The sequence below is a fragment of the Macaca thibetana genome, chromosome 1 (genome assembly GCF_024542745.1).
Source record: "Macaca thibetana thibetana isolate TM-01 chromosome 1, ASM2454274v1, whole genome shotgun sequence".
NCBI lineage: Eukaryota > Metazoa > Chordata > Mammalia > Primates > Cercopithecidae > Macaca > Macaca thibetana.
Window position 1 is genome coordinate 121,695,398 of NC_065578.1, and position 14,387 is coordinate 121,709,784.

Consider the following 14,387-nt stretch of genomic DNA (forward strand, 5'->3'; position numbering starts at 1 on the left):
CTCCAGATCCTGTTTGACCAGCATCTCTGGGAGGTTAAGAGCCCAGCCTGTCAGAACCACTATTCATTATTATCGACCCTTTCACCAGAATACACCTGTGGGTGTCAGCTACTGATTTTCTCATCTCCAGGCAACTCATGCTGAGCTGGGAGCAGAAATCTCAAGCTCTTGTCACTAAGGAATCTTCTGGGCTTCCTCTGTATCACCCACCGTAACTAGCATAACGCTTTACCCACAGGGGCTCAGCAGATGCATTTGTTGAGCTTAACAAATTGAGAATCCAAGTTGTCTTGATAAGCAGAGATGTTATAGTGTAGAGAATTGGATAGGATAAGCAGAGGAACAAAACAGGTTGTCATTTTGTTGTTGCTGTTGTTGTTTCTAAGAGTATAAAAATTGTGACTGGCAACTGCTGGGGAATCCTAAGGCAGGACTCTAGTCCCTGACCCCACCTAGTTTCTCACTACATTCATGGAAGCTGCTTTACTCCTTTCCGCCTTAGTTATTTAATCTATAACTAGAGGATAAAATACACAATTTCTAAATGCTAGTACTATGACTGATACAGAGTTTATTTTGGACACAGGTGAATCTTGAAGTCTGCAAAGCATTTCAATTACCAGACAGAGGCCTGGCACAGTGGCTCATGCCTGTAATCCCAGTAGTTTGGGAGGCTGAGGTGGGTGGATCACCTGAGGTCAGGAGTTCAAAACCAGCCTGGCCAACCGGTGAAACTCCGTCTCTACTGAAAATACAGAAAATTAGCCAGGCGTGGTGGCATACACCTGTAATCCCAGCTACTCAGGAGGCTGAGACAAGAGAATCACTTTAATCCAGAGGCAGAGGTTGCAGTGAGCCGAGATCATGCCATTGCCCTCCAGCCTGGGCAAAAAGAGCGAAACTCTGTCTCAAAAATAGATATATATATAAAATATGTATATATATTATATTATATAGAAATATTCAGATATTAATGTCTCCCCAAAATATATTTCTATATAATATATGCATATATTATATAATATATAATATATAACATATATATATATATAATATATAACATATATTATATATAATATATATATATAATATATATAACATATATATGTTATATATTATATATAATATATAATATAATATATATAACATATATATAATATAATATATATAACATATATATGTTATATATTATATATTATATAATATTTAATATATATATTAAATATATATTATATATATTTATATATTATATATGGAAATATATATTATATATTATATATAATATATATTATTATATTATAAATATATGTTATATAATATATATATTATTATGGATATATTATATATATATATATATATATTTTTTTTTTTTTGAGACAGAGTTTCGCTCTTTTTGCCCAGGCTGGAGTGCAATGGCACGATCTCGGCTCACTGCAACCTCTGCAGACAGAAGATAGATCATCTGTGATTACTACGTGAAGGACAATTTTAGAATACTTGTTAAACTCACCACTTTCTTTTCACAGCTGGCCAGGACATAGTCAATATCTACTGATACCTTGAATACCTTGGCTGTGTTAACTGTTTTGAGCCAACATGGAGCCAAGGTGTTGGTTGTACCTTGAGATGCTGACATCTGGCTGAAGTCCAGGGTCACAGGTCATTCAGCTGTTTGAAAAAAACAGAAGAGAGACCAGGTCATCCACTGTGGTCATCTCCATGCAGCATGGGCCACTGTTTCCAATGAACCCACCATCACTACACTTCTCAGGAATCGCTGGTCACTAGACTGAGAGTTCTGTGACAGCTGAGATCGTGTCTTACTGATCTCTGTGTTCATGGTGCCCAGCTCAGGGTCTGGCACTGAGGGAGTTCTCAGGAGAGTGTTCATCAGTTATTGAATAAAACCGATTGCAAACCTCCTCTCACCTGCATTCCTGTCCCAAATGTCCTGTCAGGGGTGCTGAGATTTCTCCCAGGATGTGGCAAATCCCTTTCCTTAGACTGGCCCTTGCCTTACACCATTCATGCCCCAGGATCCCTCTCTGTGGGACATTGGAGGAAAATGAGTCTGTTCTGAAGAAGTCCTCCTGTGGCTCCCCCTGTCATTAGGAGCAATGTCTGCACCTAAACTCCCATTCTCTGGGTTGCCACAACTCCCCAATGTGGGGGAACTTCCATGTTTTCTTTTTTCTTTTTCTTTTTTCTTTTCTTTTCTTTCTTTCTTTTTTTTTTTTAATGGAGTCTTGCTCTGTAGCCCATGATGGAGTGCAGTGGCACAATTTCGGCTCACTGCAAGCTCCGCCTCCTGGGTTCATGCCACTGTCCTGCCTCATCCTTCCAAGTAGCTGGGACTACAGGCGCCCGCCACCACGCCAGGCTAATTTTTTGTATTTTTTAGTAGAGATGGGGTTTCACTGTGTTAGCCAGGATGGTCTCAATCTCCTGACCACGTGATCTGCCCACCTCGGCCTCCCAAAATGCTGGGATTACAGGTGTGAGCCACCACGCCCGGCCTCCATATTTTCTTAAAATGTTGTTTGTGTTCTTTCTTTCATGGGCTTGAGTTCCTTTAGGGTGACATTAATATCTGAATCCCAAGTGTTTAACACAGTGTAAAGAAAAGTAAACACCCAATAAATATTTATGAGATACCATTTGGAAACCTTCTTCAACTGTAAGTACAGAAGAATATTATAAGTATCACTGCTTTGTATACTAGCGAGGGACACTTACTCTGGCACCTAACTTAGGGCAGAGCTTTTTAATGTAAGAATGGATGTCTCCAACCCTTCTCCCAGCATGGTTACTCCCTCTAACCTGCACCGACCTGAAGAGCATCCACTGCTACGGCAGCCCCAAGGTCGAGGCTCCTGGGTCTGGGGCGGAGGCTCATGGTCGCATCTTCCCCCTCTTGGAGTTGCTGCTGCCCCTCACTATAAACCAGCTTTGATCCTCCCTGTGGCTCTCCCTGGCCAGGGGCAGGAGACTCCTGTGGAGTAAGTTTCTCTCAGTCCCACTGCTCAGCTCGTGCTGCTCCTTGAGGGTTTGGATGATGACAGGCATTGGCCATTTCCCCTGAGGCTTCTGTCCCAATTTGTCCTATTCCCCCCTTCTTTGGTTTTCATTTACCAATGGCTTGTCCTTTGTGGGTTGTTCTCATCCCCTAAACCTGCTGACTTTCTTTCTTTCATCTGTTCCCTCAGTTCTGGGTTTCCAGGGTGTGGACTCAGCTCAGGCCCCTGCAGAAGACACACAGAGTCAGGTCTCAGTTGCAGGTCCTGGGCAGCGTTAAAAACCATCTCAGTTCCTCAGAGAAAACACAGCAGGAAGGGACCTCTAGAAAGACTAAGACTCTCCCAGGCTCCGTCACCACATGGTGGCAGCAGATCGACCACACAAGCCTTGGCCTCAGCCTCCCTGTCCAAAGCACCTAACTCATCCTCCAGGAACTCACTGCTGCGTTTCCGAAAACTTTGGATCAAAAATAGCAATTTCCACTGTGAAAACAGGGAAAGTAAAAGGGTGTTTCCTTTGACAAACCCTTTATCACGGTTCTGTAGTCCTAGTATTTATACTCAGTCAGTTGTCATTCGCTGGCTGGTAGATTGGGGCAGGGAGGACATAAAGATTAAATAATGCTTAGCACAAGCCTGCTTTCCTGGCCTGGGATCTCAGCTCCACCATTCTTCAGGGAGTTTCCTCTGCTGTAACTGCTGGAGAGTCTCAGCCCTCACGTGGGTCATTTCTCCATGACGATACCTGTTATTTTCTTCCTCTCTTGGAGATAAGAGAGGGCAGAGATTGGTTCTGCATCTCCACAATTCTAGGTTTTCTCTTAAACCAGCCAGGTCAGCTGGAAGCAATCGTGACAGAGAGGTCAGGTCAGTGAAGAGGGTCCCAGGGGAGCAGGGGTTCCAAGGACAGCCCTCATGGAGATGGTCAGGATCGTGCCACGGGCAACATTTGACTAATTCTGCTGGGGATGATGTGCCAAGGATTAAGGGGAGGATGCTGCCATAAGAAGAAAGGGGAAGAACCAAAGGAGTAGGAGAAGAAGGAAAATAAAATGATTTCTATAAAGATAGAAAGAAATGCAGAGCCCAGAGGCAAAGCCCATATAACAGAGGTTAGTTCCAGGTTGTGGATCCTAACCAAGAAATTCCTGCTGGACTTTGCTCAGCCCCATTTCAAAAAGGTTTTGGATCAGTAACTTCTTTGTTACTTCCACTTTCCCCGTTTGTGAACAAGAATCATTAGAATTGTTTTTCTATGTCCGTCCCACCATTGCACATTGAGGGCAGATAAGCTGTTTGTTCAGTTCAGTTTCACAGGTTGATCGAGGGAAGGGAATTATGTCAGGGATCTGTACTTAATGGACACCCTCAGAAGCCTCATTCACACTTGGTGTAGATGATTAAGTTAAGATTTTAAACTTTTGATTTGGTGCGGTCTACATAACATTTTTCACTTTGAACTAATGCTTTAATGACATGAAATTTGGAAACCTTAGGGGAGAGGGTGAATGTATTTTGCAGATGGGGGAATGTGAGTGTCTGACTGTGGTAGATGGAATTTCTGAAATGGTCCCCAAACATGCCACACCCTTGTCTCTGAAGCCTGTTAAGGTGAGGAGACATCATTCCTGTGATTATGTTGTTACATGCCAGCTATATGACTTTAAGATGATGAGGTTACCTGTGTAAACTGGATCTTATCACATCATTGCATACATGCCAGTGGTTTCTCTAGCTGTCAGGAGAAGGTGACGTCAGGAAGAATGGGAGCTTCAGAAGGACTCCATGAGCTGTTATTGGTTGGAAAATGGAAGAGGCCAGGTGAGAAGGAATGCAGGTGGCCTCTGGAGTCAGAGTGTCTCCTGTCCGACAGCCAGCACAGAAAAAGAAAACCCAGTCTTTCAACCCCCCCAAAATGAATTCCTCCTACACCTGAAGTGAACTTGGAGAAGTATCCTGAGCTCCACATAATTACATAGCCTGGATTCAGCTTCCTAAAACCCTTATCATGGAACCCAGCCTCTGTTCCAGACTTCTGTGGTTTCGATCCATTAGTTTGTTGCATGTGCTAATAGGCAGCAACAGAAAACTAGTACAGATGCCTATCTCTACTCTTGATTTATTATTTCAGATACATGGATGCTAACCACTGTAAGAGGGAAAAAAAAAAAAAAGCAAAGAACTACAGCAAAAATCTTGCATTCACCTTTATGTCACTATTCTGGAGCCCTTGTAACCTGAAGAAGACAATGAGAGGCATTCTAAGCACGTGAGGAGTATCTCTAATGTTACCAACCAAATTTCTGAAAGAATAAAGATGGTACAATACTAACTCCACATAATCTTATGTGCAAATTTACCATCTATCTCTATTTCTTATAGCAGATTTTTTTTTTTTTTTTTTTTGGTTCCTTCATTTAGGCTTGCCAGACCAGGTTTGGTAGCAACTATCAGTTATCAGTAAAAATGAAACAATTCACGAAGAGCAATGAAAAGGACTATTATTAAGTTCCTCAAAACAGTCCCTAAAATGCTAAAAGTAAGACAATTAGTCACTATAAAAAATCCCAATCTAAGAAAAGTTGAAATTTAATGATGTCGGTTTTCCAAATTTTATTTTGTTGGGGCCCAGTCATGGGCACCAGAGATTAGGAAATGACTGTGCAGAGGCTTGAGGGAATTTGGGGAAATGACAAAAATATTCTAAAATGTGACTCTGCTGATAGCTGCACAATTCAACAAACCTCGTTAAATGATTTCATCGTAGATTTAAAATTAGTAAGTTTTATTACAAGTAACTTTTATTTATTTTTTATTTTTGACAGTTTCACTCTGTCACCCAAGCTGGAGTGCAATGCCATGACCTAGGCTCACTGCAACCTCTGCCTCCTGGGTTGAAGTGATTCTCCTGCCTCGGCCTCCTGAGTAGCTGGGATTACAGGCACGTGCTACCAAGCTTGGCTAATTTTTGTATTTTTAGTAGAGACGGAGTTTCACCATGCTGGTCAGGCTGGTCTCGAACTCCTGACCCTGTGATCCACCCACCTCAACCTCCCAAAATGCTGGGATTACAGGCGTGAGCCACCACGCCTGGCCACAAGTAACTTTTTAAATGAAATTTCCGTTTTCAACTCTGACATATAAAGAGGTAGAAAGTCACCATTTGTCCTCACAACAAGAAAAAAGCTGAACAAACTGAAAACCAACAACTCTTCTCAGATGTCCAGAGAATTGAGGTCACTGCCATTCTGAAAACTAGAAAGACAGGCAAACACAGGGAGTCACAGCTTGCCAGGAACAGAAGCTGCTGGAGCCAGCACCTGGGAGGAGCACTTAAATGGTATTGACAGATTACTAGAAGCTGAGGGTGGCCTGGCTTGGGCACTAAAAACTCTCTGAGAACCAGCCATGTGGGGATATCACACTTTCATAAGTCTGACCACTACAACCCAACAAGGTTCCCATGGTGAAGATCAGAAAAAATCCCCGAGGATTGGCTCTGCCAACTTCAAGACATATTGTAAAGCTACAGTAACCAAAACAGTGTGGAGTTGGTGAAAAAAGGTAAAATAAACTCATAGATCAATGGAAAAGAAAACAAAGCCCAGAAATAGACCTACATAAATATAATAAACTGATCTTTGATAAAGGCACAAAGGCAATTTAACAGAGCGAGGATGGCCTTTCCAACAAATGCTGCTAGAACACCTGGACACCCACATGAAAAAATAAATAAATATACACACAGATCTTATAACTTTCACAAATGGATCTTATAACTATATGCAAGGTTCAAAACCACAGACTCCTAGGGGATAACACGGGAGAAAAGCCAGGTGACCTTGGGTTTGGTGATGGTTTATTAGAAACAGCCTTAAAAGCACAATCCATGAAAGAAACAAAATTGAAAAGTTGAGCTTCATTACAGTTAAAACCTTCTGCTCTGTGAAAGACACTATTAAGAGAATGAAAAAACAAGTCACAGACTGAGAGAAAATATTTGCAAAATACAGATCTGATGAAGGGCTGGTGTCCAAAATAAATGAAGAACTCTTCAAACTCAATAATATGAAAGTGAACAACCCAATTTAAAAATAGACAAAAAGATCTGAACACCTCACCAAAAAGATATACAGATAGCAAATAAGTATATGAAAGAGATACTCAAAGTCATTTATCATTAGAAAATCGCATATGAAAACAATGAGATGACAGAACCCACCTGTTAGAGTGGCTAAAATCTGTAAAAAGTGATAATTCTGAAAGCTGTCAAACAAACAGAGCTTCAGGAACTCTCATTCATTGTTGGTGGAAATGCAAAATGGTACAACCACTTTGGAAAATAGTTTGGGAGGTTTTTTTTATTTTTTATTTTTTCACATAGTCTTACCATATAATCTTGCAATGGCAATTTGACTTATTTAGCCAAATGAGAGGAAAGCTTGTGTTCACCCGAAAACCTGCACACAAGTATTTACAGCAGTTTTATTTATTATTGTCAAAAACTGGAAGTAACCAAGATGTTCTTCTCAACAAGTGAATGGATAAACAAATTGTGGTGTATCCACACAGTGGAATATTAGTCAGTGATGAAAAGAAACGAGCTATCAAGACATGAAAAGACATAAAGGAACATTCAATTCATAACGCTTGAAGGAAGCCAGTCTGAAAACCTACATACTATATAATTCCAACTGTAGGACATTCTGAGAAAGTAAAAAAGACAGAGATAGTAAAATGATCAATGATTGCCAAGAGTGAAGGAGGGAAAGGAGGGAGGGAGGAAGGAAGGGAGGGAACTTAGATGAAAACTAGAATACCTGGGAATGGGCTTAAACCATCAATCATTTCCATTAATGGCCACATGCTAACGAATTATAGCACAGAGATAGCATACTGTAACATCAAATACAGTCAGCATGGGGTGAGAAGGTGCTCCCCAGCCTCTCCATTCTCCTCTGAAGACACATTCTCCTCTGAAGAACGCAGATATTTAATCTTGCCTTTGGGTAAGAGTCACATTAATGAGTTGGGGCACCCGACTCCAGATTACACCAGGCCACGACCTTCCCTGCTCCGCCTTGCCTACTTCAGAGGCTGCCCCACTGCAGGTGGGGGCCTCAGCCCCAGGTCTGATGTTGTGCATTTGCTTTCTCACTGGGCTTCTTCCTTGCACTGACTTCCACTCCCCCACAGCCCAGTGAGTGGCCACGTGGGAAAGACACAAACTGGTCATGCCCCTTTCTCTCTGACACCTCTTGATGCCTGCAGAGGTGAGCTCCAGACCCACTCTATGAGTGGTGACTTGAGACTTCCTCACAATGATGACACTGTCCAAGAGCAGGACCTGGCACTTAATAGCCACACCATGAAAGCTCAGTGACAGAAGGCATCCACCACAAGGTCCTGGAGGATGAAGAATTCCACTGTGGTCCATAATGTTTTAGTCCCAAAAGATCCCAGGTCAGGAGATGTGAAAGGCTTTTGAAAGTGGCCATTCTTTTAAACCATTATACTGGCAGCTGCACCATGTTTCCCCATCCTGGACACTCTGGAGGGCACCGTCTACAGCCATATCCATCTCCCCACCCAGGACAGTGCAGCAGCATTAGTTTGGGGGATGCCAATGGGCAGGGAAGGGGTGAACCATGAAAGCTGAAAAGGAGAAAGCAGGTGGAAGTGGGGCAGCAGGGTGGAAACAGAGAGAGAAAATAAAGGTGGGGTAGAGAATGCGGGGACTTATGGGGAAATAGAGAGAGAGAGTGAGAGAGAGAGAGAGATCTAGCCACAAAGGAAGGAAAAAGTCCAGAAGAGAACACTTGTCTGCTTAAGTAAAATCACTTACACCTAACCAGGTGCAAGGGCACTGCAGGTCGTGGGTGGCATGCCCTGGTCATGCTGTGATGTTTAGGGGCCATGACATCTACCCTTTGAATCCGAATCATAATAGAGAGGGGACTCTGTCCCTATCTAGCTGGCAATCCCTTGTGATTTTATCTTTTGGATCTGGCAGCTCTCCACACCTGCTCACTTTGTGGGAGGCAGCTCTTGGCACACCAAATCAGGACGATTCAAAAATCAGAACCTTGGAGACTTCACTGGAAGCCCTGGACAGCGAGAGCTGGTGGCATCCGGAGGGTGGAGTCCAAGAGGTAGCAGCGCTGAGGCTCCACACACCCTCAGGAGGACAGCAAGGGGTAATCTCTTGGTGAGTGCCTACTTCCCAAGGAATCTCCGCCTAGGTGGAAATGGGCCCCATGCCTAGCTTTTCTCTGGACAGGCCCCAGTCAGGCATCCAGGGTACCGGCTGAGTCCTGGGCAATGCAAATTCCTGTGTGCTGACCTTGCAGCGGCTGGAAGGAAGCACCATGATCTTTCCACTTGGAACTGGACTTGCAAAAACAATGGCTCCTGCTGTTTTCAATTTCCTTGGACTTTGGCAATCAGATGTAGCCTTTTGGAATGGGAAGATGACTTTTTTTTTTTTTTTTTTTTTTTTTTTTTTTGAGACGCAATCTCGCTCTGTCACCCAGGCTGGAGCGCAGTGACCGGATCTCAACTCAGTTCACTGCAAGTTCTGCCTCCTGGGTTCAAGCCATTCTCCTGCCTCAGCCTCCCCAGTAGCTGGGACTACAGGCACCTGCCACCACGCCCAGCTAATTATTTTTGTATTTTTTTAGTAGAGACGGGGTTTCACCGTGTTAGCCAGGATGGTCTAGATCTCCTGACCTCGTGATCCGCCTGCCTCGCCCTCCCAAAATGCTTGGATTACAGGCGTGAGCCACAGCGCCAGGCAGGGAATGTGACTCTTGGATCTGTGGGTTCTCCCCAGGCCTCAAGTACTGGCTGACTTTCATCGTCTCGGTTGGTGTCACCACACTCACTCTCCCAGCAAAGATCCCCCAAAGTGTCCTGACTAGGAACATATTCCTCAACTTCCTCTCAGATCGTGGTAGTCCATTCTTCTGTTAGTGTAGGCTGCGTGTGGGTGGTGGTGGGTAGGGTGGGAGCCTACAGAAGGAAGAGGAATGGTAGCCAAGAAGGAACAGAGGAGAGGGAGGCAGGAAGTGTGGAGAGCTGGAGGGAGCTGGGGAAAATGGGTGTGGGGGTAGTGTGAGGAAGACAGGGACCAGGAGAGAGGGGATTGGAAACAGAATGAGAGGAGGTGGAGAAAGAGGAGGAGAAGAAGGCAGAATAAGAAGAGCGGAAATTTCAGCATATCCCAAATCTTGTTCCGGAAATGGTCATCAGTGCTCCATGGATAAAGGGAAAAGGAGAGTTGCAAAAAAAAGAAAGAAACCCCAGCGGGAAGGAGGTCTGGGCAGAATGTTTATTTCAGGGCAGGAAACTCTGGCAACCCAGGCAGAACTGGTGGCTTTAGTGGAGACCTAAATATAGTTCTTCCCTGACCCTAATCCCCAAAGGTGCTTAATCTCATTCTCTGAGATAGAAACCTAAAGAGAAGGGCAGAGAGAGGTAAATCTGGGGCGACTCCTCCTACTGTAGATTAAAGATACTCAAGTCCCGTGTGACAAAGAGAAAAAAACCACCTGCAGAGGAAATTCTGGTGACTATGGAAGCTGAGAATTCACTCGCCAAATGTCAATAACACAATATTTTCAACAGCTGGTTCCATGGGGTAATGGTGAGCACTCTGGACTCTGAATTAAGTAAATCCGAGTTCAAATATCCGTGGGACCTTGTTGTTTACTGGACTTCTACTCTGGCCAGAAGCCACTCTGGGAAGCAAACTCCCACCTCAAAGACAAAGTGAAAGGGATGTGGTTTACGTTTGCCCTTGTACCAAGTCCTGGGTTAGAGAAGAGACAGGAAGGTTTGGGTCACAGCAAAGCAAGTTCTGCTGTTGATAGTCCCCTCGTCCCTCCCGCTCCAGCCTCGCAATGCGTCCCCTGCGATGTCCCTCCTCCTCTCCCGTCCCCTCCTCAGGGGTCCGGGTCTCAGAAACTGGTTTCTCGCAGTGGCCTGGACCACAGAGAAACATCCAATCGGAGTCACCAATCCTGGTCCCAGTCCTGGGCGAGCCTCCTGGCCGCCTGCAATCGGAGGCCCGGACCCCGCAGCCAGCACCCTAGCAACCGAACAAGTCCCCACCCCCTCTCAGGGAGACCCTGGGCCTCGGGGTGAGAGGTCTCCTCCACTAAAAAGGCTGCCGCCCCTCAATCCTAGACCCCAAGATTCCTTTCACCCGGGAAATCTCGTAATGGCACCTATTGTCTTTTTGGTAAGTAAACGGTGGCATGAGAAATTCTGATGGGGTTAGCTCAGTCATTGGAGATTGTATCTCAGTTTAGGGTCGATGGTTCGAGACTTAACTTAGGAATAACACTATTTTATTCAGATGGCCCATCCTATTCCTAATGTTAATTTATTCTGTTCTTCATATTCAGATTTCCAAGCCGAAATTCTAGATCCTACGTCTCTATTGCGGGCCCTAAAAGTCGCTGTTTCACTAAGCTTTGGAACCTGACTCCGGGAAATCTCATTCTTTCCTCCCAAAGATTTCAGCCGAAAAGAGAAATCGGCGAGGAAGCCTCTTCAAGCGCCGGGGCTGGGAGCGCGGGTTCTGATCCTCGGTCGCCGGGCCAGACTCCCGCAGGGCCACGGGTAAGAGGTGCCTGAGCAGCTCCAAGGGATAAGTGCGGGACGGTAGGGGCTCCCCCTCGCCCAACCAGGACCTTGCCCCAAGGAGAGATGCTTTAGGACGTGACAGATGCAAAAATCTTTTCTTCTGCTTGGCAGAACACTGTGGATGTGGCTCATGGTGGGTCTTGAGAGCAAGCTAAGATGTCCCTCCAGGCGCTCAGGACCATCGCCCTGATTTTCATATTGTGCAAATATGAAAATTTTCAGCGGTTACGAAGGACTGAAAAACCCCGCAGTCTTTGAAGGGCTCAGTTTGGAGGGCGTGCGGAGGTGTGGGGGTGGGGGATGGGAGAGAGGTGCCTTGTTGGCTCCTTGGAGTGAACTGGCAGGAAGGAAAACACACAAATTCCATTTCCCCTTCCAAGCTGGACTGCAGGGCCTGGGATGGAAAATTTAACAGTCAAAGAGTACCAATATGTAGAGGTTGGCTGCATGCATTGAAAATTGTTATCCCTCATGCCTATAATCCCAGCATTTTGGGAGGCCGAGGCGGGCGGACCACGAGGTCGGGAGATGGAGATCATCTTGGCCAATATGGTGAAACCCGGTTTCTACTAAAATACAAAAATTAGCCAGGCATCTTGGCGCATGCCTGTAACCCCAGCTACTCAGGAGGCTGAGACAGGGGAATCGCTTGAACCCGGGAGGCAGAGGTTGCAGTGAGCTTAAGCTGAAATCGCACCACTGCACTTCAGCCTGGCGACGGAGCAAGACTCTGTCTAAAAGAAAAAGAAAGAAGAAAAAAAAAAGAAAGAGAGAGAGAGAGAGAGAGAGAGAGAGAGAGAGAGAGAGAGAGAGGGGAGGGGGGGGGGGGGAGGGGAGGGGGGGGGGAGGGGGGGAGGGGGGGAGGGGGGGGGGGGGAGGGGGGGGGGGGAGGGGGAGGGGAGGGGGAGGGGGAGGGGGGAGGGGAGGGGGAGGGGGGGGGAGGGGAGGGGGAGGGGGACGGGAGGGAGGGGGAGGGAAGGGAAGAAAATTGTTATCCCTAGAGAGAAGTGTAGCGGGGACCAGGACACTGCTGTTGTTGCTGTTCAACACCAGCTTTGGAGCATATGTAACTTTGATAACCATGTATAATGCATAAAAAATCATTCCTGTTTACAACCAATTAGGACAACTAGCTACAGATTTCTTTGTTTCTTCTCCACTCCCACTGCTTCACTTGACTAAACTTAAAGGAAAAAAAAATTATTTTTACATATGATATTGTTCAAGTTGATCCTCAGCCCGCCCTCCTCAAGTAGCTGGGACCACAGGTGTACAACACAGTGTCCAGCTAATATTGTATGTTTTGTAGAGACAATGGTTTTGCCATGTTGGCCAGGCTGGTCTTGAACTCCTGGACTCAAGTGATCTGCCTGCCTGGGCCTCCCAAAGTGCTGGGATTTTTGTGCTGGCCTCCATGCCCAGCCATAATTTGTATTTTGAATTTAAGTATTTTATAGTCGTAAGTATTACTCTTCAAAGATTCTGGGTTTTATAGCATGTACATGGTGGGGTTCAGGACACACTACTCCAAAATATAACAATTCGGGGTATTGAATATTTTATGCTAAAGGAATTTGAGAAAACAACAGAATCAGGAAGGTCACTGTCACTCTCCCCATGCCCTTCTTTCCTGAAGCTGATCATAAGGCTCTCATGTGAGAGGTGCCCACTCTGTACCCAGAGGAAATGTGCATTGTTGTGTCTGAAAACACAGCAACACAGAGTCTGAACATACAGGCCTGGCTACGTTTCCCCCAGTTTATTACCATTAGATCATACTCCTTTCATCATATCACACTTCTCTATAGCTATCCAGTATTCATCAAACCTACCATTAAAAAAATAAAATAATAAAAAAAAAACTTGAAGTTTAGCTATTTCTTCAGGCCTTCATTTCCTTAGCAAGGCTCTTCTGTCATGTAAAACTTACATTAAATAACTAGATATGCTCTCTTCTCTTGTTTGTCTTTTGCTGTAAGGTTCTCAGCAGTGAACCTAGGCTGGGTTAGGAAAAGCCATATTTCCTCCCTTACATGTGCAAATGTCTTCTACTGTAAAATGATAAAAATTTTATTGGGGCAGGTTTGAAGCAAGAAATTGAATCATAGTTCCCCTTTGGATGAGCTGAATAGACGAGCTAATGAACTCCCAGTTCCTCCCAGATAGAAATACTTCTCTAGCTCATTTCCTGAAGCTCCTAGAGGGTCAAACCTGCTGGAGATTGAGGGGCCTTCCTGGGACCTCCCAGCCCAGGAGGTTACTGCTGGTGAGAGGATTGCTGCAGTCTCCCTGGGAGGGTGCACCGCCACTGGAAAGTATCACTGCTGCAACTTCAATACAACAAATTTTCATCACATCAGCTCTTTTTGTTTGTTTTTTGGAGATGGAGTCTCACTCTATCACCCAGGCTGGAGTGCAGTGGCACAAGTGCAGCTCACTGCAACCTCTGCCTCCCGGGTTCAAGTGATTCTTCTGCCTCAGCCTACTGAGTAACGGGGATTACAGGTGCACTGCCATGCCTGGCTACTTTTTGTATTTTTAGTAGACACAGAGTTTCTCCATGATGGCCAAGCTAGTCTTGAATTCCTGTCCTCAGGTGCTCTGCCCACCTCGACCTCCCAAAGTGCTGGGATTATAGGCATGAGCCCCTGCACCTGGCCACATCTGCTCTTTGTGCAGTGTTGCAGGCAAAATACAAGAGCTAACATGCAAATAAGTAAC